Below are 26,813 nucleotides of genomic sequence, written 5' to 3'. Positions count from 1 at the left end.
CCCCTTCTCGAGTCCAGGTGATCTCATTGTTCATTGTTCAGTTCCCACCTATGAGTGAGAACATGCGGTGTTTGGTTTTCTGTTCTTGCGATAGTTTGCTGAGAATGATGGTTTCCAGCTGCATCCATGTCCCTACAAAGGACACAAACTCATCCTTTTTTATGGCTGCATAGTATTCCATGGTGTATATGTACCACATTTTCTTAATCCAGTCTGTCACTGATGGACATTTGGGTTGATTCCAAGTCTTTGCTATTGTGAATAGTGCCGCAATAAACATACGTGTGCATGTGTCTTTATAGCAGCATGATTTATAATCCTTTGGGTATATACCCAGTAATGGGATGGCTGGGTCATATGGTACTTCTAGTTCTAGATCCTTGAGGAATTGCCATACTGTTTTCCATAATGGTTGAACTAGTTTACAATCCCACCAACAGTGTAAAAGTGTTCCTATTTCTCAACATCCTCTCCAGCACCTGTTGTTTCCTGACTTTTTAATGATTGCCATTCTAACTGGCATGAGATGGTATCTCATTGTGGTTTTGATTTGCATTTCTGTGATGGCCAGTGATGATGAGCATTTTTTCAAGTGTCTGTTGGCTGTGTGCATGTCTTCTTTTGAGAAATGTCTGTTCATATCCTTTGCCCACTTTTTGATGGGGTTTTTTGTTTTTTTCTTGTAAATTTGTCTGAGTTCTTTGTAGGTTCTGGATATTAGCCCTTTGTCAGATGAGTAGATTGCAAAAATGTTCTCCCATTCTGTAGGTTGCCTGTTCACTCTGATGGTAGTTTCTTTTGCTGTGCAGAAGCTCTTTAGTTTAATTAGATCCTATTTGTCAATTTCAGCTTTTGTTACCGATGCTTTTGGTGTTTCAGACATGAAGTCCTTGCCCATGCCTATACCTGAATGGTATTACCTAGGTTTTCTTCTAGGGATTTTATGGTATTAGGTCTCACATTTAAGTCTCTAATCCATCTTGAATTAATTTTCGTATAAGGAGTAAGGAAAGGATCCAGTTTCAGCTTTCTACTTATGGCTAGCCAATTTTCCCAGCACCATTTATTAAATAGGGAATCCTTTCCCCATTTCTTATTTTTCTGAGGTTTGTCAAAGATAAGATGGCTGTAGTTGTGTGGTATTATTTCTGAGGACTCTGTTCTGTTCCATTGGTCTATATCTCTGTTTTGGTGCCAGTACCATGCTGTTTTGGTTACTGTAGCCTTGTAGTATAGTTTGAAGTCGGGTAGCGTGATGCCTCCAGCTTTGTTCTTTTGACTTAGGATTGTCTTGGCAATGTGGGGTCTTTTTTGGTTCCATATGAACTTTGAAGCAGTTTTTTCCAATTCTGTGAAGAAACTCATTGGTAGCTTGATGGGGATGGCATTGAATCTGTAAATTACCTTGGGCAGTATGGCCATTTTCATGATATTGATTCTTCCTATCCATGAGCATGGCATGTTCTTCCATTTGTTTGTGTCCTCTTTTATTTCACTGAGCAATGGTTTGTAGCTCTCCTTGAAGAGGTCATTTACATCCCTTTTAAGTTGGATTCCTAGGTAGTTTATTCTCTTTGAAGCAATTGTGAATGGAAGTTCATTCATGATTTGGCTCTCTGTTTGTCTGTTACTGGTGTATAAGAATGCTTGTGATTTTTGCACATTAATTTTGTATCCTGAGACTTTGCTGAAGTTTCTTATCAGCTTAATGAGATTTTGGGCTGAGATGATTTGGTTTTCTAAATATACAATCATGTCATCTGCAAACAGGGACAATTTGACTTCTTCTTTTCCTAACTGAATACCCTTGATTTCTTTCTCTTGCCTGATTGCCCTAGCCAGAACTTCCAACACTATGTTGAATAGGAGTGGTGAGAGAGGGCATCCCTGTCTTGTGCCAGTTTTCAAAGGGAATGCTTCCAGTTTTTGCCCATTCAGTATGATATTGGCTGTGGGTTTGTCATAAATAGCTCTTATGATTTTGAGATACGTTCCATCAATACCTAGTTTATTGAGAGTTTTTAGCATGAAGGGCTGTTGAATTTTGTCAAAGGCCTTTTCTGCATCTATTGAGATAATCGTGTGGTTTTTGTCTTTGGTTCTGTTTATATGCTGGATTACGTTTATTGATTTGCGTATGTTGAACCAACCTTGCATCCCAGGGATGAAGCCCACTTGATCATGGTGGATAAGCTTTTTGATGTGCTGCTGGATTAGGTTTGCCAGTATTTTATTGAGGATTTTTGCATCGATGTTCATCAGGGATATTGGTCTAAAATTCTCTTTTTTTGTTGTGTCTCTGCCAGGCTTTGGTATCAGGATGACATTGGCCTCATAAAATGAGTTAGGGAGGATTCCCTCTTTTTCTATTGATTGGAATAGTTTCAGAAGGAATGGTACGAGCTCCTCCTTGTACCTCTGGTAGAATTCAGCTGTGAATCCATCTGGTCCTGGACTTTTTTTGGTTGGTAGGCTATTAATTATTGCCTCAATTTCAGAGCCTGCTATTGGTCTATTCAGGGATTCAGCTTCTTCCTGGTTTAGTCTTGGGAGAGTGTAAGTGTCCAGGAAATTATCCATTTCTTCTGGATTTTCTAGTTTATTTGCGTAGAGGTGTTTATAGTATTCTCTGATGGTAGTTTGTATTTCTGTGGGGTCGTTGGTGATATCCACTTTATCATTTTTTATTGCGTCTATTTGATTCTTCTCTCTTTTCTTCTTTATTAGTCTTGCTAGCAGTCTATCAATTTTGTTGATCTTTTCAGAAAACCAACTCCTGGAGTCATTGATTTTTTGGAGGGTTTTTTGTGTCTCTATCTCCTTTAGTTCTGCTCTGATCTTAGTTGTTTCATGCCTTCTGCTAGCTTTTGAATGTGTTTGCTCTTGCTTCTCTGGTTCTTTTAATTGTGATGTTAGGGTGTCAATTTTAGATCTTTCCAGCTTTCTCGTCTGGGCATTTAATGCTATAAATTTCCCTCTACACACTGCTTTAAATGTGTCCCAGAGATTCTGGTATGTTGTATCTTTGTTCTCATTGGTTTCAAAGGACATCTTTATTTCTGCCTTCATTTCGTTATGTACCCAGTAGTCATTCAGGAGCAGGTTGTTCAGTTTCCATGTAATTGAGTGGTTTTGAGTGAGTTTCTTAGTCCTGAGTTCTAGTTTGATTGCACTGTGGTCTGAGAGACAGTTTGTTATACTTTCTGTTCTTGTACATTTGCTGAGGAGTGCTTTACTTCCAGTTATGTGGTCAACTTTGGAATAAGTGCGATGTGGTGCTGGGAAGAATGTATATTCTGTTGATGGGGTGGAGAGTTCTGTAGATGTCTATTAGGTCTGCTTGGTGCAGAGTTGAATTCAATTCCTGGATATCCTTGTTAGCTTTCTGTCTCGTTGATCTGTCTAATGCTGACAGTGGGGTGTTAAAGTCTCCCATTATTATTGTATGGGAGTCTAAGTCTCTTTGTAAGTCTCTAAGGACTTGCTTTATGAATCTGGGTGCTCCTATGTTGGGTGCATATATATTTAGGATAGTTAGCTCTTCCTGTTGAATTGATCCCTTTACCATTATATAATGGCCTTCTTTGTCTCTTTTGATCTTTGATGGTTTAAAGTCTGTTTTATCAGAGACTAGGATTGCAACCCCTGCTTTTTTTTGTTCTCCATTTGCTTGGTAGATCTTCCTCCATCCCTTTATTTTGAGCCTATGTGTGTCTCTGCATGTGAGATGGGTCTCCTGAATACAGCAAACTGATGGGTCTTGACTCTTTATCTAATTTGCCAGTCTGTGTCTTTTAATTGGACCATTTAGTCCATTTACATTTAAGGTAAATATTGTTATGTGTGAACTTGATCCTGTCATTATGATATTAGCTGGTTATTTTGCTCGTTAGTTGATGCAGTTTCTTCCTAACATCGATGGTCTTTACATTTTGGCATGTTTTTGCAATGGCTGGTACTGGTTGTTCCTTTCCATGTTTAGTACTTCCTTCAGGCTCTGTTGTAGGGCAGGCCTGGTGGTGACAAAATCTCTAAGCATTTGCTTGTCTGTGAAGGATTTTATTTCTCCTTCACTTATGAAACTTAGTTTGGCTGGATATGAAATTCTGGGTTGAAAATTCTTTTCTTTAAGAATGTTGAATATTGGCCCCCACTCTCTTCTGGCTTGTAGAGTTTCTGCCGAGAGATCTGCTGTTAGTCTGATGGGCTTCCCTTTGTGGGTAACCTGACCTTTCTCTCTGGCTGCCCTTAACAGTTTTTCCTTCATTTCAACTTTGGTGAATCTGACAATTATGTGTCTTGGAGTTGCTCTTCTCGAGGAGTATCTTTGTGGTGGTCTCTGTATTTCCTGAATTTGAATGTTGGCTTGCCTTACTAGGTTGGGGAAGTTCTCCTGGATGATATCCTGGAGAGTGTTTTCCAACTTGGTTCCATTTTCCCCCTCACTTTCAGGCACCCGAATCAGACGTAGATTTGGTCTTTTCACATAGTCCCATACTTCTTGCAGGCTTTGTTCATTTCTTTTTCCTCCTTTTTCTTTAGACTTCTTGCTTCATTTCATTCATTTGATCTTCAATCGCTGATACTCTTTCTTCCAGTTGATGGAGTCGGTTACTGAAGCTTGTGCATTTGTCATGTATTTCTGGTGTCATGGTTTTTATCTCTGTCAGTTCATTTATGGCCTTCTCTGCATTGATTATTCTAGTTATCCATTCTTCCATTCTTTTTTCAAGATTTTTAGTTTCTTTGCGCTGGGTACGTAGTTCTTCCTTTAGCTCTGAGAAGTTTGATGGACTGAAGCCTTCTTCTCTCAGCTTGTCAAAGTCATTCTCCATCCAGCTTTGATCCGTTGCTGGCGATGAGCTGCGTTCCTTTGGAAGGGAAGATGTGCTCTTATTTTTTGAATTTCCAGCTTTTCTGCCCTGCTTTTTCCCCATCCTTGTGGTTTTATGTGCCTTTGGTCTTTGATGATGGTGACGTACTGATGAGGTTTTGGTGTGGGTGTCCTTCCTGTTTGTTAGTTTTCCTTCCAACAGTCAGGACCCTCAGCTGTGAGTCTGTTGGAGATTGCCTGAGGTCCACTCCAGACCCTTTTTGCCTGGGTATCAGCAGCAGAGGCTGCAGAAGATAGAATATTGCTGAACAGCACATGTACCTGTATGATTCTTGCTTTGGAAGCTTCGTCTCAGGGGTGTACCCTGCCGCGTGAGGTGTGGGTTGTCGGTCAGCACCTAGTGGGGGGATGTCTCCCAGTTAGGCTACTCAGGGGTCAGGGACCGACTTGAGCAGGTGGTCTGTCCGTTCTCAGATCTCAACCTCTGTGTTGGGAGATCCACTGCTCTCTACAAAGCTGTCAGACAGGGTCGTTTGCATCTGTAGAGGTTTCTGCTGCTTTTTGTTTAGCTGTGCCCTGTCCCCAGAGGTGGAGTCTACAGAGACAGGCAGGCCTCCTTGAGCTGCTGTGGGCTCCACCCAGTTTGAGCTTCCCAGAGGCTTTGTTTACCTACTTAAGCCTCAGCAATGGTGGTCGCCCCTCCCCCAGCCTCGCTGCTGCCTTGCAGTTAGATCGAGGACTGCTGTGCTAGCAATGAGGGAGGCTTCGTGGGCGTGGGACCCTCCCGGCCAGGTGTGGGATATAATCTCCTTGTGCGCCGTTTGCTAAGACCCTTGGTAAAGCGCAGTATTGGGGTAGGAGTTACCCGATTTTCCAGGTGTTGTGTGTCTCAGTTCCCCTGGCTAGGAAAAGGGATTCCCTTCCCCCTTGCGCTTCTCAGGTGAGGGGATTCCTCGCCCTGCTTCAGCTCTCACTGGTCGGGCTGCAGCAGCTGACCAGCACCGATTGTCCGACACTCCCTAGTGAGATGAACCCTGTACCTCAGTTGAAAATGCAGAAATCACCCATGTTCTGTGTCGATCGCCCTGGGAGCTGGAGACTGGAGCTGTTCCTATTAGGCCATCTTGCTCTGCCCCCAGGACGTTTTAAAATCCCTTCTACATTTCTTTAGTTTAATTTGTTTTTTCTTTTCCAAAGTTTTTGACATGGAAACTAGATAATTGATTTTTAGCCCTTCTCCCTTCTCTGGCATATGAATGAATTCTCATAAAGAGAAACCTGTATTATTTGGGAAAGAATGCATTCCATAAACACCCTAGTAGTAAATATAGCAGTTGGTTTCACTTTACATGCCTTGTTTTAAAATTATGAATTCTAAGGCATGTTGTATAGGCCATTTTCCTTAATGCATTTATATATCCATGAACGATATACAGTATGATTTTGTATGTGTTTTACACCTTAGGTAAGTGATACATAATATTCTACAGGTTCTTTTTTTAACTCATTCTTTTTTTGTGTGTATATGTGTAGTTCTAATTCATATTTATTACTTTATAATATTCTGTCATTTGAATATACCAGGATTTTTCTCTGTTCCCCTGCTAATCTACTTTTCAGTTATTCTTTATTGCTAATACTAATGTCTACATGGTGTAGCAGTGAACGTTCGGATTCAGTTCTCTTTGATCATATAAGTCAGTTTCTTTAGGATATAAACCTAGCAATAGCATTCCTAAGATATAAAACTAGGAATAGTGTATTTTCAACTTTAACGATATTATCAAACTTCTCCCTAAAAGGGTCCTACCAGTGTATGCCTTCCAGTAGAGGGTGAGAATTTCTGTCAGTCCTCATCTGAACCCCATAAGTCGTCATCTGACTTCAACATTTTAATCAGTTTGGTGAGTGTGAGATGATACATAATTTCAATTTACATTTACACCATTATTGATTTTGTCGCTTTTTTCACATATTTTACTGGCTGTTTCATTTCCTTTTATGTAAATTTATTCTTCACTGATTTTTCAATTGGGTTTTGCCATTTTTCTTTTTTCTTTTTTTTTTTTTTTTTTTTTTTGAGACGGAGTCTCGCTCTGCCGCCCAGGCTGGAGTGCAGTGGCCGGATCTCAGCTCACTGCAAGCTCCGCCTCCCAGGTTTACTCCATTCTCCTGCCTCAGCCTCCCGAGTAGCTGGGACTACAGGCGCCCGCCACCTCGCCCGGCTAGTTTTCTGTATTTTTTTTAGTAGAGACGGGGTTTCACTGTGTTAGCCAGGATGGTCTCAATCTCCTGACCTCATGATCCGCCCGTCTCGGCCTCCCAAAGTGCTGGGATTACAGGCCTGAGCCACCGCGCCCGGCCGGGTTTTGCCATTTTTCTTATTGATATGGAAAAGTTTTTTTATGTGGTTGGAATTTAATTCTTGTTAAATGTGTTGCAGATAATCTTCTCTGAGCCCATGGCTTCCGTTTTGTTTTTTGTATCTTTTTACCATTCATAGTTTTCAATTTTGACAATTAAATTTAGTAATGTTTTTCTTCATGGTTTTTGCTTCACATGCTCATGTATGCGTGTGTGTGTAAGACACCCTTTCCCATCCTAAGGCCGTACAGGTATTTTGTTTATAGAGAGGTGTTATGGCATAATGATTAAGAGCCAGGGCTCCAGAACAAGCTAAGTAAAACTCCACCTCTGTCATGTACTAGCTGTGTCTCCTTGGATTCTCTGTGTTCCTTTTTTTTTTTCTTTTTTTTGGAGACAGAGTCTAGCTCTGTCACCCAGGCTGGAGTGCAGTGGCGCGATCTCGGCTCACTGCAAGCTGCGCCTTCCTGGGTTCATGCCATTCTCCTGCCTCAGCCTCCTGAGTAGCTGGGATTACAGGTGCCCACCACCATGCCAGGCAAATTTTTTTCTATTTTTAGTAGAGACAGAGTTTCACCGTGTTAGCCAGGATAGTCTCGATCTCCTGACCTCATGATCTGCCCTCCTTGGCCTCCCAAAGTGCTGGGATTACAGGCGTGAGCCACTATGCCCGGCCTCTCTGTGTTCCTTTTTAAAAAATGCGGATGATAATTGTACCCACCTCCAGGGCTGATGTTAGGAAGTCTATGCCTGAATGGTATGACAGTCATGTGATTCCCTTGTGATACTGGTTGTTGAGTATTTTGAGTATCATCTCTGGCTAACTCATGGGATTACTATGAACATTAAACGAGGTCATATATATAAAGTACTTATTAATGCCAGGGATATAACAAGAGCTCAACAGGTGCTTGTTATTTTGTTTTCTAATTGTTTTGTTTTACATTTAAGACTTCAGTCTATCTGAAGTTGGTATTAGGCACAATAATTTACACTCATTAATATTCTTCCACAATATATTTGGGGTACTATGCAGAAAAGAGTTAATGTCACAGGTCTAAGGTTGCTACTTCTTAGATAACCCACTTGAAAGTTTGGCCCTTGGCTGGTAAAGAATTCCTTACAGTGCTATAAAACTTTTCATAAATGATAAGAGCGCAGTAGGTATGCTGTGCCTAAACTGTTTGCACAGATAATGTGATTTATGCTGAACACCTGCTTTCCTTCTGGGAGTGTAGAATTTTGGTATGTGTGAGGCAGAGGGTACCCACAAGACCATCCCCCAGTGAAACCTTGGGCGCTGAGTTTCTTAAGAATATCCATGGTGGGCTGGGTGCAATGACTCATGCCTGTAATCCCACACTTTGGGAGGCTGAGGCCGGTGGATCACCTGAGGTCAGGAGTTCAAGACCAGCTTGACCAATATAGTGAAATCCTGTTTCTACTAAAAATACAAAAATTAGCCGGGCGTGGTAGCGCCTGCCTGTAGTCCCAGCTACTCGGGAGGCTGAGATGGGAGAATTGCTTGAACCCGGGCGGCAGAGGTTGCAGTGAGCCAAGATCATGCCATTGCACTCCAGCCTGGGTGACAGAGCAAGACTTTCTCAAAAAAAGAAACAAAAGAAAAAAAAAAAAAGAACATTCATCGTGGACAAGACTTTGTACTCTTTGCATGTATTGTCACAACTGGTTGCTGGAGTAGTTAAGCACATCACATCCTGTGTAACTCCATTGAGAGAGGAGTCTTGGGTGCTTACTCCTGATTTTGCCCCATGTGCCTTTTACTTTTTAAATTTGCTTTGTATCCTTCTGCTGGAATAAATCTTAGTTGTTAATATTACTGTATGCTGAATCCTTTGACTCCTCTTAGTGAATTGTCTATCTTGGGAGTGGGCTTGGGGACTCCTGACACAGGTACTGATATGAAGTTATCTTTGTTTACTTCATGATAGCATCTTTTTTTGCTCATCATCTTTTATATTAATCCTTTGAAATAGCTATGGACTACTTACTACCTTTGGTTTCAGACTAGGATGAATTCTAGAGGAGTTGAGTAAATTGGCACAGATAGGTTGGGAAGTAGTTTACTACTTGTTACACTCTCAGTCTAGTGTTCTTGATTTTTAGCCTTATATCTGCTCAGGATAACTCAGAATTTTTGAACTCAATAAACTTTTAACTGATATTTAACTTTCTTGAAGATTAAATATAGCATTTTCTGATAAATATTATAATCATTGTATGTAGACAATCTTAGGCAAAAACATTTTTTTCTCTTGTAAACACAGTGAGCCCTACTCAGAATCTTCTTTGCAGCAATGCTATGACCAATATGAGAGCTCTCATTGAAGAATAGTTGAACTACAATGTCATTATGATTGATTTTCTAACACTAAAATATTTAGGAGGTGATAATTTTAAATCATCACATGGAGGGCCTTTATTTTTGGAATGATTTTTATAGGAGGCCCAAAGAAGTGTTTGAATCAGATCATCACTGAAAGTATCTGGCCTTATTTTCGTTTTATCAGTCTTGCCTTATCTTCACATAGTGGGCAAGTTTAACTCCTTATTTAAATGAGATTCTTGTTCACTTTAAAAGGTAGATCCAAAAACTTACTTGAATGCTTTTGTCACACCAACAAGTAGTTATGCCTTCATTTTCATGAGGCTAACACATTTTATTTACATTTCTTTATCTGTGTTTTACTAAGGGGAGAGCTGTCTAGATTTGAGTTTCTACCTTGTGATTGATGTAGCTAGACTTTATTGAGATTCAAATGTCTGCTGAATGTCATAATATTCTTAGCAGTGTTTGTGTGGGTATATGGGTTCCCCAGATTATTTGCACGAAATTCGGAATTTCTCTAGTCCAAAAATACAGAAGAAGAGTATAAAAAGATCAAACCTGGCTTTTATTTGCCTTATTTGGTTTTGAGTATTAGAATGAATTTAGGAAGTTTTAAATTGCTCTCTAATTTTCTATCTGTGACATTTTACTTAGCTTGGGTTATTTTACTCTAAGGAAGAGACCAGAGATGCTTTAATCTTTTTTTTTTTTCCTGTTTGAGACGGCATCTCTCTCTCTCACCCAGACTGGAGTGCAGTAGTGCGATCTTGGCTTACTGCGAGCTCAGGTTCACGCCATTCTCCTGCCTCAGCCTCCCGTGTAGCTGGGACTGTAGGTGCCTGCCACCACACCTGGCTAATTTTTTGTGTTTTTTTAGTAAAAACGGGGTTTCACCATGTTAGCTCCTGACCTCAAGGAGCTATCTTTGAGGTATCTTCTGACCTCAAGATTAGTTATCTTGACCTTAAGGTTAGTTATCTCCTGACCTCAAGATCCGCCCACCTCAGCCTCCCAAAGTGCTGGGATTACAAGCGTGAGCCACCGTACCTGGCCGAGATGCTTTAATCTTTCTAATGTATATTCACATGTACTATCTCAGGTGGTTGCACCTTCTCTACATTTTGCTAGTTTTTTACTTTATTTAACAGTATTATACTACTTTCAAACTGTTTTCATTAAACTCTGGTGAGATCATATTGCTGTTGCTTTAAATCTGTATCTGAATAACAAAGATCAGAGCAGAACTAAATGAAATTGAAATTTAAAAATCATAAAAATGATCAGTGAAATGAAAACTTGGTTCTTTGTAAGGATAAACAAAATTGACAGGCTGCCAGCTAGATTAGCCAAGAAAAAAATATTCAAATAAGCATGATCAGAAATGATAAAGGTGATTTTACAGCTGATACCATGGAAATACAAAAGATCACCAGAGACTACTATGAACATCTGTATGTGCACAAACTAGAAAACCTAGAGGAAATGGACAAATTCCTGCAAACATAACATCCCAAGATTGATCCAGTAAGAAATAAAAATAATGAATAATGAAACTGAATCATCATTAAAAAAAGCTACCAACTACAAAAGCCCAGGACCAGACAGATTCACAGTCGAATTTTACCAGGCATACAAGAGAGCTGGCATCAGTCTTACTGAAACTATTCCAAAAAATTAAGGAGGAAGAGGAGGAATTCCTTCTTAACTCATTGTATGAAACCAATATCATCCTGGTACCCAAATCTGGCATGGACACAACAAAAGAAGAAAACTGCTGGCCAGTATCCTTGATGAACACACATGCAAAACTCTTCAACAAAATACTGGCAAACGAAATCAAACAGCAAATGCAAAAAGATAACTCATCGTGATCAAGTGGGTTTTATTTTAGGAATGCAAAGATGGTTCATCATGCGCACATCAATAAATGTGATTCACCACATAAACAGATTAAAAACAAAATCCATATGTTCATCTCAATAGATGAAGAAAAAACATTTGATAAAATCCAGCATCCCTTCATGATAAAAACCCTCAGCAAACTAGGCATCAAAGGAACATACCTGAAAATAATAGGAGCCCCATATGATAAACCCATAGCCAACATCATACTGAATAGGCAAAAGTTGAAAGCATTTCCCCTAAGAGCTGGAACAAGACAAGGATATCCACTCCCATCACTCCTGTCAGCATAGTCTTAGCCAGAGCAAACAGGCAAGAGAAAGAAGTAAAAGCCATCAAAATTATAAAAGAAGAAGTAATTATCTGTTTGTTCATATTATCTTGTACTTAGAAAACCCTAAAGATTCCTCCAAAAGACTTTTAGAATTGATAACTTCAGTAAAGTTTCAGGATACCAAATTAATATACAAAAATTAGTGGTATTTCCGTACACCATCAGTGCTCAAATAGAACCAAATTGAGAGCTGAAATCAATTTATAGTAGAGAGACACACACACACATACACACACACACACACACACACACACACACACACACACACACACACCCCAGGAATACATTTAACCAAGGAGGTGAAAGACCTTTACAAGGAGAAGTACAAAACACTGATGAAATAAATCATAAATGATACAAACAAATTGAAACATTTCATTCTTATGGATTAGAAGAATATCATTAAAATGACCATACTACTCAAAATAATCTACAGATTCAAGGCAATTCCCATCAAATTACCAACATCACTTTTCACAGAATTAGAAAAAACAATCCTAAAATTCATGTGGAACCAAAAAGCACCCCAAACAGCCAAAACAATCCTAAGCAAACAACAAAGCCGGAGGCATCACATTACCTGACTTCAAACTATACTACAAAGCTGTGGTAAGCAAAACAGCATGGTACTGGTATAAAAATAGACACACTGATTAATGGAACAGAATAGAGAACCAGGAAGTAAAGCCACATACATACATCTGACTGAACTTCAACAGAACTAACAAAAATAACAGGGAAAGGACACCCTATTCAATAAATGGTGCTTGGCAAATTGGCTAGCCATGTGCAGAAGAATGAAACTGCACCCCTGTCTCTCACTATGCACAAAAATTAACTCAAGATGGATTAAAGGCTTAAATGTGAGACCGAAAATTATAAAAATCCATGAAAAAAACCTAGGAAAAACTCTTCTGGACATTGGTTTAGGGAAAAGATTTATGAGTAAGACCTCAAAAATAAATGCAGCAAAAACAAAGACAAATGGGACTTTATTAAGCTGCTGCACAGTGGAGGAAACAACAGAATAAACAGACAACCTACAGAACGTGAGAAAATATTTCCAAGCCATGCATCTGAAAAGTGACCATATTCAGAATTTACAAGGAACTCAACAAGAAAAAAATGTATAACTCCATTAAAAAAATGGACAAAGGATATGAACAGACATGTCTCAATAGAAGACATACAAGCAGCCAACAAACGTAAAAAAAAAGCTTAACATCACTAATCATTAGAGAGATGCAAATCAAAACCACAGTGAGATGCCATCTCACACCAGTCAGAATGGCTATTATTAAAAAGTTAAAAAATAACATATGTTGGTGAGGATGGGGAGAAAAGGGGAATAATTATAACACTGTTGGTGGGAATGAAAACTGAGAATTAGTACAACCTCTGTGGAAAACAGTACAGAAATTTAGGAAATAACGAAAAATAGAATTACCATTTGATCCAGCAGTCCCACTGCTGGACATCTACCCAGAGGAAAAGAAGTTACTGTATCGAAATGATATCTGCACTTGTATGTTTATCATGATAAATGTAAGTTATCAAAGTAGCAAAGTCATGAACTCATCGTAGCAAAGTCATGGAATCAACTTAAGTGTCCATTAGTAGTTGATAGGATAAAGAAAATGTGGTGTATATACACCATGGAATACTATGCGACCATAAAAAAGAATGAAACTGAGACTGGGCCTGGTGGCTCATGCCTGTAATCCCAGCAGTTTGGGAGGCTGAGGCAGGTGGATCACTTGAGACCAGGAGTTCAAGACCAGCTTGGCCAACATGGCTAAACCCCGTCTCTACTAAAACTATAAAAATTAGCCAGGCATGGTGGCACATGCCTGCGATTCCAGCTACTTGGGAGGCTGAGGCACAAGAATCACTCAAACCCGGGCAGAGGCTGCAATGGCCTGAGCTGAGATCATGTCAATGCACTCCAGCCTGGGCAACAGAGCAAGACTCTTTCTCCAGAGAAAAAGAAAAAATAGAAGAATGAAGCTGTATCCTTTGTAGCAACATGGACAGAGCTGGAGGCCATTATTCTAAGTATAATAACTCAGAAACAGGATATCATATACTGCATGTTCTCACTCGTAAGTAGGAGCTAAACAGTGGGTACACATGGATGTAAACATGGAAATAATAGACATTGGGGACTTCAGAAGTGGGGAGGATGGATGGCGGATAAGAGTTGAAAAATTACCTATTGGGTACAGTGTTCACTGTTTGGGTGATGGGTTTCTAGAAGCCCAAACCTCACCACTATGCAACGTGTTCATGGAGTAAACTCACACATCATGAATCTAAAATCTAAAAAAATACCTGTATCCGTGTTCAGGGCCTTTTTCATACTACTGCTACCTTGCCTACATTCCCGGGCTAAGACCATTTGAAATTGTTTATATTTTTCTTAATGCTCCCATCTATTCCTCCTTTAAGGCTGTATTCAGACTTTTATTTTCTCCCCTCCATCTAAGGGTTAACTGTTCAATGTTGAGACCCTGTAGCACTTTAAATCACACACTGGTTTTGTTTTCTGCCTTTCTCCTTCCTGTTACATCTTGAGGACAGCCTCTTTTCATCTTTCTGTGCTGTGATACTGACAGTGTGTGTAGGTACTCGATAAATGGTTCTTTCCAGTTAGAATTAATTATTCCTTCCTTCCTACTTCTAATCAGTTGCTGCCTCCTATGTTTGGCACTGTATTTCAGTTTGTAGTATACTACTTTGTATTGATCTTCATACCTGCACTGAAGTAATTTTGAAGACAAGGATTGGACTTTTCTTTTGTTTTTTTGAGACGGAGTCTTGCTCTTCACCCAACCTGGAGTGCAGTGGCATGATCTCGGCTCACAGCAACTTCCGCCTCCAGGGTTCAAGCAATTCTCCCGCCTCAGTCTCCTGAGTAGCTGGGATTACAGGCACATGCCACCATGCCTGGCTAATTTTTTGTAGAGACGGGGTTTCACCATGCTGGCCAGGCTGGTCTCGAACTCCTGACCTCGTGATCTGCCCGCCTTGGCCTCCCAAAGTGCTGGGATTACAGCGTGCCTGGCCTGTACTTTTCTTTAGTAAAATTCTCATTTTCTGATGCTTATGCCCCTTTAACTCAGGTTTTATCATACATCCTGCATCAGTATTAAGTTTCTTCTTAGTTATGTATGTTTAGATTCTATTGCTTTGGGTTAGAATAAAGTCTCAAATTTTGGTTTGTCATCCATAAGGTTATTTCATGGCTGGACTTTGCCTTGTTTACATTTGGCCTTTCACTGTGAATAAATAGCCTTTTTAAAATCTTTTCTACTGAGGCCACTGTAGAGTGTTATTTTCCCCATTCATTAATACTCACAAAGTGGTGGGAAGGGTTGGGGAGGTGGTGGTGATGGTCTCTACAAAGTGATGCAGAAACTAGTGTTCTTGTATCTATTAAAAAGTGACAGCAAAAAGTACAAATGACTCCCCCCACCCCCTTGAGCCATTTAAACATAATCTTCCTACCTGAAGCCCTATGGCCTTCAGATACTTTAATACAGTAATTCCCAAACTTTCTGCCACCAGGGACTGGTTTTGTGGAAGACAGTTTTTCCGTGGACTGGAGTGCAGATGGAGATGGTTTTAGGGTGAAACCCTTCCACCTCAGATCATCAGGCATTAGATTCTCATAAAGTGTGTGCAACCTAGATCCTTCATGTGCACAGTACACAATAGGGTTCACTCTCCTATGAGAGTCTATTGCTGCTGGTGATCTGACAGGAGGTGGAGCTCAGGCAGTAATGCTGACTTGCTTGCTGCAGACCTTTTGCTATGCAACCCAGTTCTTAACTGGCCATAGACTGGTACTAGTCCATGGCCCAGGGGTTAGAGACTCCTGCTTTAATGTATATTTCTTGGAAACAAGAACATTTTCCTGTATAATCACAGAATAACCATCTGCATCATGAAATTAACATGAATAGATTACTACCACCAAATCCTCAGACCCCATTCAAGTTCCTCCATCTGACCAATAATATCTTTTCTTTTTTTTTTTTAGTTGTCAAATGATCCTTTATTGAAATATTTTCCTTTGTGCTTCTTAACTAGCTGGCCATTCTGCCACACCACTGTTTATGTCATCTACGATGTCATGAGGGTGACGGCCATCAGCATTGCAGCCCACCGACTAGGCAGTCCCCAGGATCTCTTTAATGGTTCCAGAGAGTTCTCTGGCTAAAGATCGGTGCCCCATCTGTCGAGCAATGTTGACAGTCTCATCAAAAGTGATATTTTCACCTTGTTTAATATTTTCCTGTTTCTTTCTGTCTCCTGGCGGTTCCTTGAGGGCTTTGATGATCAGTGCAGAAGGAGCCACATCAATCTGGGCGTGTCTATTCTGAATAGTCAGTTTCACTGTAATTCTCAGACCCTTCCAGGTACTGGTTGCCTTGGCAATATTATCACCAATCTTTTTTGGAGGCAGACCCTGGGGGCCGATCTTGGGGGCCAGTGCAGACATGGTGTAGACTTTACCTCGGTACACCTCAGAGACACAACTTTGATCTCATTGGGGTGGAACTTCAGCAGCATGGTGGAGGCAGCTGGTGTCAGATGAACCTGGATTTGGTGCAACCAAAGAGAGTTACACCTTGGCCTCTTCTGAGCCAAAAACTGAAGGCAATAATATCTTCTATAGTAAAAAGATCCATGTTAGAATGACACGTTGGTTTTATCATGTACTTTAGTCTCTTCAGTCTCCTGGCCAGTGAGTGCTCCTTCAAACAGACTCCTGTGCTTTTTTCTTCTATCTCTCATAATTCTTTGAACACTCCCTTGCTCTTTTGTACAAGATAATTTAGTCTCATCTTTCATTTTTTTCTGCCCTAGGCCTGGAATGAGTGATTTCTCCTAGAGCCCTTGTTCTTTTTATTAGGAAATGCTGTTTCGGAGCCAGGTTTTAGGGGCTAGATGTGTTCACTGCTATTGAAAAGTTGCTGCTTACAGACATCTTCAGTGATGAGAGCTGGGGAATATATATATACATATATACTTGCACACACATGTATCAATATTTATGTCCACATTATTTATATATTTTGAAAACCATGAATTCACACTAATACCACCAATTCCATCCTAACACCACAGGATTCAATTCTAGTTTTTTCCCTTTCTATATTTGCAACCTCCGTCTCTGATGGTGATAAACCTGACTTCCATTATTATACTTAAAATATTTACAGTTACGCATTATTTAACAATGGAGATACATTCTGAGAAATGTGTTAGGTAATTCCATTGTTGTGCAAGCATCATAGAATGTACTTACACAAACTTAGATGTTGTAGCCTACTATATACCTAGGCTATGTGGTATTAGCCTATTGCTCTTAGGATACAAACCTGTATAGCATGTTACCTTATTGAATACTGTAGGCAATTATAACAATAATGATATTTGTGTATCTAAGCATATCTAAATATGGAAAAGGTAATGCACCGCTCTATGATGTTATGACAGTTACGACATCATTATGTTACTAGGCAATAGGAATTTTTCAGCTCCATTATAATCTTAAGGGACCAGTTTTATATGCAGTCAGTCATTGACCAAAATGTTGTCATATGGTGCATGACTGTTCTTATTTGATTAACTTCATTCTTTGTAACCCATTTCACTTCTGCCACCATATCCTTTTCCACATTGACGTCTTTCTCATCCTACTTGGGCTCTGAAACCTCTACACCATTAATGCATGGATTATTTGAAGGATGATTTATGGAGATGATCTGGGACATCTTAATAATACAGATGCAGTATAAATATTCTAAGACTTAACATGTATCTGTTTTGTTTTGGTTTGTTTTTTCTTTTTTATGGAGTCCTGCTCTGTCACCCATGCTGGAGTGCGGTGGCGCGATCTTGATCTCAACTCACTGCAACTTCTGCCTCTTGGGCTCAAGTGATTCTTTGAGTAGCTGGGATTACAGGCACACACCACCATGCCCGGCTAAGTTTTGTCTTTTTAGTGGAGATCCACCTGCTTTGGCCTCCCAAAGTGCTGGGATTACAGGCGTGAGCCACTGTGCCTGGCCAGGCATGTATCTGCTTTATTATTAAAATGAATGACATTAAAAAATCATGAAAAATGCTTCTGTGTGTAATAAGCTTTATAGGATCTGGATCATTTAGTGTGATTAATATGGAAGCTTGGAATTAGAAGTGTGCAGAAAGCTGAAAGCTTCATTTTTTTAAAACAATATTTCAAAAATTTGGTGTAAACTCTGATTTTTAGGGAATCCGAATTAGATTATCTTAATGGTCAGTTTATGTGATAGTGTTTAATTATAATCAGTCATGAAAGTGCACAGCAACTAATGTTGGAAGGATTTGTAAGAATCCTGAGATCAGCTCAATCCTAAAGATTCAAGAAGCATCTATTTCAAAATTATTTGAAAAGGGAAGAACATTGTTTATTTAGAAAAAAATAGCACATATGATATTATGTTTGTGGTGTATTTGTAGAGATAAAGAATTTACTGTCCTTTAAAAGAATCTCATTAAGGGTTCTAGGTATCTAGGACTTTTTTTTTTTTTTTTGTAATTAGGGTCAGGCTGAATAAAAAACACATTTGTAAATCTGTTGATGTATTAGTTTTCTCTCATTGCTGTGACATATTACCACAGTTAGTAGTTTAAAATAGCATCTGTCTTACCATTTTGAAGCTCAAGTCCAAAATGTGTCCCACTGGGGCAAGGCTGTGTTCCCCTGGATGCTCTAGAAAAGCATGTAGACCTCTGTTCTTCCATTCACTTGGACTTTTACTGTTTGGCAAAGCTGTAGTATATTTTATAAGCAGAAAAATTAGATGCTATAGAATCAAGGTCATAGAGATTATTTAGTCTTATCCATTTATTTCATAAATATACTGAGGCCTAGAAAGGTAAAGTCACATAGTCACTCTAGCAGTACAGAGTAATTAAAAATCGGAACAACTGTCATTGTTTTTACTGCCACCATAGATTTATACTGGGTTTCTCCTTTAAGGTAAAGAAGAACCTGTTTAGCACTGTTCTCTTTTTTCTGTCTGTTACCAAAAGACTCCCTTTTGGAGAATGGTTCACTTGGACTTTTGTTGGAGAAACCTTTTTTGAAAACCAAACATTCAGATTATCTGCTTCCACACTTGTTTTTATCTCTGTACCAAACTATAGTAGAGTCTGAGAACAAACAAAAGGAGAAAAGGCAGTATATGGAGGGTTTTCTTTATATGTTTCTTTTTGGTTCATTCATTTATGTTCAGCTTGCTTTTAAAAATTGCTTTCTATTTGCTACGGCTGGAAGAATGTTGAATGCTTTAGGAAAGGGCGGGAGGGATTGTGGAGTGTGTGAGGAACTATGAGAAGGCCAGGATATCCTGAGCACTGACTCAGAGGAAAGAAGTGGCAGGAGAAGAGGCTGTCAGTACAGAGCTTGAAGGATTTGGATCTTTGCCTTAGAAATTGAAGGCAAGCAGTTGGAGAATTTTAAACTCCAAAAAATTTAGTTCAGTTTACATTTTTAAAATGCTCTGTATGAAGATTGAATTAGAGGGGAGCTAGACAGGATCATGGAAGCTAATATTCAAGTGAGCGGTGGTAGTAGCTAATAACATTGTGGTGGCAAAAGTGGAGTTCTGGAGGGGTGGGTAGTTTTGAAAATGGGTTTAGAGGGTACAGTTGACCAAATTCCATTATTGATTGACTGTAGTGATGAAAAACATCACCTCCCTACCTTTAGAAGTTATAGCTAGTGTTTCTGCTTTGATTCATTTTGCCAAATTATTTTGTCACCAGTTTGACTTGTTACTTTTCTTGTGGCTTTCCCATTCCTTCTATGTCATATCTACACTTTGGCTTTTTTCTTTTCATAATCTGTTCTCACTTTTATTTCAGTCTGTCTAGTCACTTTTAATCTCTAGTTACTACTACATGTTCCTGAATGTATAGTTGATACTTTATTATCTCCTTATCTCTCCTATAAGTTTCTGGCACCAAATAAGGACAAAATAAATAGTTGCCGAAATGGGTGTCATGATGACATGTGATAAATATTGCCTTTTAATTGAAAATAAATAGAAACATTTAAATTAAAGGTACTGGCGCTGGGTGGCCGTGACGGCAGCAGCAGCAGAAACAGATGTTGGCAGCCGGGCTGCCAGGAGCAGTTCCGCTGGATTTTGCCATTCGAGACTTCCTTCGGGGCACCCCAGCAAACTAAGATGAAGTATGAGTGGAAACCTGACAAGCACAGGCTTCAGCAAATCCTGCAGCTGTTAAAGGAGTCCCAGTCCCCAGACACCACCATCCAGAGAACCGTGCAACAAAAACTGGAACAACCTAATAAATATTCAGACTTTAACAACTACTTGATTTTTGTTCTTACAAAATTAAAATCTGAAGATGAGCCCACAAGATCTCATCTTGAAGAATAATGTGAAAGTACACTTTAAGAACTTCCCATATGGTATAACAGACTTTTATTAAAAGTGAATGTTTAAATAATATTGGTGACTCCTCTCCTCTGATTAGAGCCACCATTAGTATTGTGATCACAACTCTAGCCTCCAAGGGAGAATTACAGAATTGGCCTGACCTCTTACCAAAACTCTGTAGGCTGTATGCTGAAGATTACAACACCCATGAGGGAGCATTTGGCACCCTTCAGAAGATTTGTGAAGATTCTGCTGAGATTTTAGGTAGTTATGATTTAGATCATCCTTTCAACATCATGATTCCCAAATTTTTATAGTTCTTAAAGCACAGTAGTCCAGAAATAAGGTCTCACGCTGTTGCACGTGTCAATCAGTTTATCATCAATAGGACCCAAGCTCTAATGTTGCACATTGATTCTTTTATTGAGAATCTCTTTGCATTGGCTGGTGATGAAGAACCAGAGGCACGGAAACATGTGTGCCAAGTACTTGTGATTATTTGAAGTTCGAATGGATCGCCTGTTGCCTCACATGTATAATATAGTTGAGTATGTTCTATGTAAGACTCAAGATATATGGCCATGTTTTCACTGATCAAGGACAGTGGCTCAGCAATATGATGAAGATGGAATTGAAGAAGATGATGATGAAATTGATGATGATGATACAATTTCTGACTGGAATCTAAGAAAATGTTCTGCTGCTGCCCTAGGTGTTCTTGCAAATGTGTATCATGATGAACTGCTGCCACATATTCCACCCCTTTTGAAAGAATTACTTTTTCGTCATGAATGGGTTGTTAAAGAATCAGGCATCTTGGTTTTAGGAGCAATTGCTGAGGGTTGCATGCAGGGCATTATTCCATACTTGCCCGAGCTTGTTCCTCCCTTTATTCAATGCCTCACTGATAAAATGACTCTTGTACATTCCATAACATGCTGGACTCTTAGCCACTATGCATACTGGGTAGTCAGCCAGCCACCAGACATGTACCTGAAGCCATTAATGACAACTGCTAAAGCGCATCCTGGATAGCAACAAGAGAGTACAAGAAGCTGCTGACAGTGCCTTTGCTACCCTGGAAGAGGAGGCTTGTACAGAACTTGTTCCTCACTTTGCTTATATACTTGATACCCTGGTCTTTGCATTTAGTAAATACCAGCATAAGAACCTACTCATGCTTTACAATGCCTTATGAACATTAGCTGATTCAGTAGGACATCATTCAAACAAACTAGAATATATTGAGATGCTAATGCCTCCACTGACCCAGAAATGGAACATGTTAAATGATGAAGATAAGGATCTCTTCCCTTTACCTGAGTGCCTATCTTCAGTTGCCACAGCACTGCAGTCTGGCTTTCTTCCGTACTGTGAACCTGTGTAAGAGACAATGAGGAAGACTCTTGCACGAGCCGTGCTAAACAATGAGCATCCAGATCAATATGAAGCTCCAGGTAAAGATTTTATGATAGTGGCTCTTGATCTACTGAGTGGCCTGGCTGAAGGACTTGGAGGCAACATTGAACAGCTGGTAACCTGAAGTAACATCCTAACACGAATGTATCGTGAATGCAGGATAAAATGCTAGAAGTTCGACAGAGTTCTTTTGCCCCTTTAGGTGACCTCACAAAAGCTTACTTTTAGCATGTTCAGCCTTGTATAGCTGATTTCATGCCAATATTGGGAACCAACCCAAATCCAGAATTCTTTTCAGTCTGCAGCAATGCCACATGGGCAGCTGGAGAAATCTCCATTCAAATGGGTATAGAGATGCGGCCTTATATTCCTATGGTGTTGCACCAGCTTGTAGAAATCATTAACAGACCCAACACACCAAAGACATTGTTAGAGAATACAGCAATAACGATTGGCCGTCTTGGTTACGTGTGTCTTCAAGAGGTGGCCCCGATGCTACAGCAGTATGAAGACCCTGGTGCACCTCTCTGAGAAACATAAGAGACAATGAGGAAAAGGATTCAGCATTCCGTGGAATTTGTACCATGATCATTGTGAATCCCAGTGGTGTAATCCAAGATTTTAGATATTTTTTTGTGTGATGCTGTTACATCATGGATTAACCCAAAAGATGATCTCAGAGACATGTTCTGTGAGATCCTTCATGGATTTAAAAATCAAGTTGGCAATAAAATTGGAGGCATTTCTCTAACCAGTTTCCTCTTCTTTTAAAAAGAGCATCTTGCAGCTGTTTATGGTGTTTAATCTAATACACTTAAGCTGCAGTCCCAAAATTTGGGGTCCTTCAGTCTTGGAGACTATGAGGGAGCCTCTGCCCTCAGGGAAAATGCTACCCTTTACGCGGGAAAGGGTAAACCAGTAGGCAATACACTACAGTCCCCACCGTACTGAGAGGGGCAGGAGGGAGGTGTTGCCGTCACTGTATTAAGTCGATGTTGGAAAACGTTTTAACATCTAGAGCCTTTGTGGGTGGAAATATGTCTCCAGTTACAACTCCGCAATGGATTTGAAGAAGAAAAAAAAAAATCTGTTCAGTCTACTCACAAAACAGCACATTGTGGAATATTATGGAGAATTGTACCAAAACAGGAACCATATAAATGATGGATGGGGACAAGAAAGAGGAACAATTTTACAGCGCACAATAAAGGAAACCTAAGAATGGGAGCTACAAATAGTAAAGAAGCTTTTTTCTTTTTTAATTTAAAGTTTTTTTTTTTTTTTAATCCAAGTTTTCCCACATGATGGGGCCTTGTTTTGCATGTTGATGAAGAACTACACAAACAGAACTAATATAGTTAAAATCAGCTTGCCTTCCTGTAGTAGAAGCAGGTTCTTGGAAGTTACAATTTAAGGTACCCCAAAAAAGTTGGAAATAAAACAAAACAAACATAAACAATGAAGCACTCTGTGAAATGCCAAATGAGTCACTCCTTTTACCTTTTTTAGGGTGGGCACAGAGGGTGAAATAAATGGGGTTTGATATATCAAACTAAAGATGATATCTTAATTTTGCATTTAACATTAATGTAGTGGATATAATTTGATGGTTGTACTTCATTAGATTTAATTTCTAGGCCAATATGTTATTTTTTAAAGTGTAGTTTAAGGTTCAGGCATGCATTCTGGCTCATAGTGGTTGAAAGTAATTTAAATTAGTGGGAAAGTAGCATGCTTGCATCATATAGAGTGAGATTGGTATTCATTTACCTATGTTGCAGAAATTTGCGATGCAGTTTACCCATTTAGTGTAACCCTGCATTTAAAGTTACCTTTTAAGATTTGTGGGTTTTATTTTTATTAAGAATATAGATATATAAAGTACTGTAGTTTACAGCTAGTCCTTGAAATATCTTTTTTAGGATCTGTTAGGAATAAGATTGATACTGCATTGTGTGTGACCTGCGCAATGTGGAAAGCTGATATACCTGTGCAAACTCTTTGCCTCTGTGCTGTCAGTGTGATGTGCTTTCTGCATGGTTATATACTACTCATGATTTTATCAAAACTTCTAACATTTAAATTACGTGGTAAAAGATCTGTAAAAGACTACATAAATGTTAGTTGGCACATAAAGACAGTTGTAGAAATTGAAAAATGATTGCTGTATTTCAGTGTTTATTCCCACTCAACATACTGCCTTCTAAGCTTCCTTTTTTGTTGTTCAAAGTGTGATCTTAAAGATATGTTTAAGTTAATGAGTGTAAGGCAGGGTTCCTATACTATATTTTGGTGCATGTTGGTGGCCCTCTGTGCTGTAGATATATGCACACAGGTTGCAAGTTAAAAGCTATAGAGTGAAAGTTGGTTTGGATCCTCTTCATTTCATTTGTTTAGCTTTTCTGTTATTTTTCTCTACTTACATGTATTCCTGTGAATAAACCCTTGTTAACCCTTAAAAAATTAAAGGTACTGTTTAATACTTTTCACTTAGTTTTCTATACACATTATGACATAACCTATTTACAAAGTAAGTTTCTAAGGTATCACGTGTCATAATAGCAAGCTGCAAGTAACTAAAAATGTGATGCTAGCATAGATGTGGTAGTGGAGGGACAGCTTGTATAAAGTTGAGATGGTCCTAATGTAGGTAAATAGAAATCTCAAACTGATACTGATACTTTCAGGTATGCTTTGACATTGAGTTACAAAATTTGAACGAATAGAAAGGAGATACTCCACCTCCAGTAGTGAATTTTCCATGTACATTTAATTATCAGTATAGATCTTTTTGTCCTATTAATATAACTTTTATGTATGAAGAAAAGTTTAAATTTATGAAATGTAGTTGTTGCGATTCTTTAAACATAATTATATTTTTCTTCAGTATTAATGTTTCTTATAGATTAAGTACATTACAATATGAAGTTCAGTTCAACAATTCTTGAGCTTCTACTACGCTCCAGGCATACTCTTAATTTCTGAGGACACTGAGGTGGATAAGGCTGTCCTTGTCCTTAATTAGTTCAAAATCTTGTTTGATAGGCAGATAAATTATAAAAACATGATCATAGTATGAATTTATAAATGATTGGTATGCATGTGCTCTTGAAATAACAAAAGGAAAGTGTGTGTGTGTGTGTGTGTGTGTGTGTGTGTGTGTCTGTGTGTGTGTGTTGGGGGGTCATTCAGAAGCTTTTGAAGAGGAAGTTACTTCTGAGTTGAGTGTTGAAGAATGAATGCAAGTTTTACCAACTGGCCAAGGAAATTAGATGGTGAGCGTTTTAGCATAGGGAACAGCATGTACAGCATGAATGTATCGCAAAATCATGATGTGTGAGAGAGGAATATCAGCATTGCTAAGAGTATAGGGTGTGGGGTAGAGGGTAGTTGGAAATGACCCCAGGGAAGTAAGGTGGTGGAAAGGAAGGAAAATTCAGTATCTCAAACTGAAAGGACAAATGATATTTACAAATCAGATTTTTAAAATAAGAAAGATATAACATTAAATATAACATTAAATATTATAAATACTTCTGTATCAGATCTTCATACACACTTCCCATCTATGTATAAGACCATGAACAGAGAGAGTACTTCTTTTCTGAACAATTTTTCTCATAAAAATGAAGTTATTGGATTATCTAAACTCCTTCTTGATCAAAGCCTGTGTTGCAGAGAAAAAGTCAGTGAACTTAAAAGTAATTTGTTAATAAACAGAGAATAGGCGGGATGTGGTGGATCATGCCTGTAATTCCAACACTTTGTGAGGCTGAGGTGGTAGGATTGCTTGAGCCCAGGAATTTGAGACCAGACTGAGTGATGTAGCAAGACCCCATCTGTACAAAACACTGAATATTAGCTGAGCACGGTGGCATATGCCTGCGGTTCCAGCTACTTGGGAAGCTGAGGTGGGACGATCACTTGAGTCCAGGAGGTTGAGGCTGCAATAAGCCATGATTGCACCACTGCACTCCAGCCTGGGTGACACAGCAAGACCCTGTCTTAACAAAAAAAAAGAACAGAGTGTAATATGTTACTTTTACCTAGCATTGTACCTGGCATAGAGTAGATGTATAATGAGTAATATTTTTGGAGAAAATACTGAATTCTGCGATTTAGATCAAGTAGCTATTATAAAATTGTTATAGTTAATGAGGACACTGAAGCTAGAGTCTTTCACTAATTGAATGAATTTTAGGAGTTGTTGAAGTTGCTATTGTAGCCTGAATTAGTAATTAAATAGTTTTCAATTTAGGCTATTCTGTTTGATTGTCCCAGGTGATTAAAAGTATTGCCTTCAGGCTCTTCAATTTCTAGTGGCGTTTATGTGGTACTTCCGCAATCTTTTATCCCTTTCCTGGTCTTGGGAGTCAGACAACCTGTATTAGCAGAAGCTGCCAGCTTAGTAGCTTAAGTTGGGTTGCATGGAGACACAGATAGGAAAGTTGGTCTGTGGAACCTCTTTCTACGTTTTAGTATATGGTGAAGGAGAAAATAACATGAGAACATTAGACCAACCACTGGGAAACCCAGATTTCAGCCGTAGCTGAATAAGTAGTGTCTCATATGACCACAAAATATTCCAGGCTTATCTTGTATTTTCCCTGCCCCAGCCCTTGAGTCATCATGTCTACAAGGAAGATTTTTATTGGAGAATGAGATTTAGAAACCAAGATCTGGGGGCTAGGTGTGTTTGTTGCTACTGAGGTGTAATTGCTTTTAGTTATTGTGGCAGACAGAACTGACAATTATATGTATACACACACACTTCTCTTCTATATTTATTTCTGTATCCATTTCCATATATATTAAAGACCAAGAGTTCACACGGATACCTTTGACTCCAATCAAATGCTACAGAATTTGTTCTAGCCTTTCTTCTTATTTTTAAGTCTTTTCTCAGAAAGTGAGAAAATTGGTTTCTCAACCACAACATATTTACTTAGTTATTCAACACTGTGTGTGTGTGTGTGTATAAGGATTACAGTATATATTTATACATAGTTATAGATATGTTATAGTATATATTTATAGTATATTATATACTATATACTATATACCATATTTATACTGTATTATATACACACAGAGTTTCAGAATTGCTAACTTAACACCCTATGAAAAAGATTTACTAACTTATAATATTTG

At 39.0% G+C, this 26,813-nt stretch overlaps 1 protein-coding gene and 2 pseudogenes across 9 annotated transcripts in view; all 3 read left to right on the top strand.

Annotated features, from left to right (window-relative positions):
* Positions 1 to 26,813, top strand: part of CCSER2 (coiled-coil serine rich protein 2) — a 188,440-nt gene that overhangs the window by 50,077 nt on the left and 111,550 nt on the right. The window contains exon 1 of one of the 9 annotated variants that reach the window (XM_050803823.1): positions 24,240 to 24,312. The exons of 7 other annotated variants lie outside the window; for them this stretch is intronic. The gene's annotated coding sequence lies outside the window, so the exon portion shown is untranslated. Of the gene's footprint in view, positions 1 to 24,239; positions 24,350 to 26,813 lie in introns of those variants that run through there. One more of the 9 variants, XM_050803822.1, reaches the window with a different exon arrangement.
* LOC126962625 (transportin-1-like) lies at positions 20,031 to 20,746 on the top strand (annotated as a pseudogene).
* LOC126962606 (transportin-1-like) lies at positions 20,754 to 22,466 on the top strand (annotated as a pseudogene).

The sequence above is a fragment of the Macaca thibetana genome, chromosome 9 (assembly GCF_024542745.1).
Source record: "Macaca thibetana thibetana isolate TM-01 chromosome 9, ASM2454274v1, whole genome shotgun sequence".
In the NCBI taxonomy this organism is placed as follows: domain Eukaryota; kingdom Metazoa; phylum Chordata; class Mammalia; order Primates; family Cercopithecidae; genus Macaca; species Macaca thibetana.
This window is presented reverse-complemented; position numbering and strand designations above follow the sequence as displayed.